This window comes from Sinocyclocheilus anshuiensis, unplaced genomic scaffold (assembly GCF_001515605.1).
Source record: "Sinocyclocheilus anshuiensis isolate Anshui unplaced genomic scaffold, SAMN03320099.WGS_v1.1 scaffold364, whole genome shotgun sequence".
NCBI classification, from domain to species: Eukaryota; Metazoa; Chordata; class Actinopteri; order Cypriniformes; family Cyprinidae; genus Sinocyclocheilus; species Sinocyclocheilus anshuiensis.
Genome location: NW_015555735.1, coordinates 1076475 through 1078095, shown reverse-complemented (window position 1 = coordinate 1078095; position 1621 = coordinate 1076475). Strand labels below are relative to the sequence as shown.

The 1621-nt window shown below is 35.0% G+C and overlaps 1 protein-coding gene across 2 annotated transcripts in view; it reads right to left on the bottom strand.

Annotated features, from left to right (window-relative positions):
• The window catches only part of LOC107673084 (zinc finger and BTB domain-containing protein 17-like), a 13377-nt gene extending 12089 nt beyond the window's left edge, over positions 1-1288 (bottom strand). For both annotated transcript variants that reach the window (XM_016466535.1, XM_016466536.1), the window contains exon 1: positions 1096-1288. The gene's annotated coding sequence lies outside the window, so the exon portion shown is untranslated. The remainder of the gene's footprint in view (positions 1-1095) is intronic.
• Positions 1289-1621: the final 333 nt, after the last annotated feature.

Genomic DNA, 1621 nt, shown 5'->3' with positions numbered 1-1621 from the left:
TTATGATAATAATATTCTAATATTCCCATATATATATATATATATATATATATATATATATATATATAGTTTTAATATTTTAATGCATCAAGTTAAACAAAGTGAAAAAGCAACTAGATAGAAAAAATAAGTGTAAGTTTTTTTCTTTTTCTATTTTCTTTTTTTATTAAATTAAAGGAATTAAATAGTTTTAGTTTAGTAATTTAATTTTTATTTTTAGTTAACTACAACAACCCTGCCACTTATCTGAATATAAGGGGAAAGTCTCCTCCTCAGTATCTATAGTGATTATAGCCATATGATTAAACTTCTTTGTACTTTTCCAAGCAAGTAATTTCACAATTTTAAGTACTAAAACGAAAGATTTATTCTTGTTCTTTGATGTACATCTAATTAAAACTGTACTGCTGTGTTGTCTATATAAATAGACGTATATATCCCTTCTTATGGTAGTTATGGTAGTCAATTGTTTTGCAATATTGTCTTTGTATTTGAATAATATGTACTCATTTCAACAGAATTAATTATCTAATATCTAATCTACAGTACAAAAGTATCCATCCATGGTGCATTATTCTCATTATGATCCAGTGCATGTAAGTGACATTGCCAGACATTAATCATCCAACAGACTTCATTATTTACTTCAAATCAACAAACATCATTATGTAACAGTCCGTGTGTGTTTCTGTGCGACACTGAAACGTTTATCTCGAGCTCGGGATATTTTGTCCATCATTTAAATGTAATCTATCATTATCAGCCCGAGACGAGTCGAGCACAATGATGTCTGATTGTCTGGCTTTAGCGAGTAAATTTGACAAGTGATTTGACGAGCAACTGCGCAATTCCCCAACAAGAATGTGTGTGACGAACGATGTTGCGGATTGATTAGGAGTCCTCTCTCTCTGTTTCTCAGCTCCGGGATTAATTCAGTTTGCCTGGCCCTGCTGCTGGATCAAGATGGCGCTAACAGAGGCGGGCTATAATCCTGCCTCTTCTTTGCTTATTTTAGCTGTGCGTTTGTTTAGAGAGTTAGCTGAAGATTAGTCCTAAAAACAATCGGAAGATTGCGTCTTGTTTGACGTTCTTTACCTCATATAACGGACGAGTTCCTAGCTTTCCCCCGACTTCAGCTGATCCGTCCAATCGAATGTTTCGGTGATCGATCTCAGTGCTCAGCCTCGACGCGCCGCCATCTTCTGCTCTATGATCGATTGATAATGGCCGAGCGAATGGCTGGAAGTTAAGCTCAACTGCGCATGCGCTAACTTTTCCTGTACATTTTTTTTGACCACATGACGGCGACCTTTAGCTGTTATCAGAGCCATAGAAAGAGTTGCGTCAACGGAAGTCCAAAACGTTCGATCGTCACGTGATTCACGTAGACCTCAAATGTTCCAGCAAGTTCATGGCGGGCAATTGAAATACATTGAGTTGGAGAGACAGAACTGTGATTTTTGGTAATTAGTAGACAATAAAATAATGTATTTACATTATTTATAAAATAATGTATACGTAGTATATATATGTAGTTATATCAGTGTTGTTTTTAAAAGATAAAATCCGCTAATATTTGAGGATTAATGTGGTCAGCTATCCTTACCTGCCTTGTTAACAT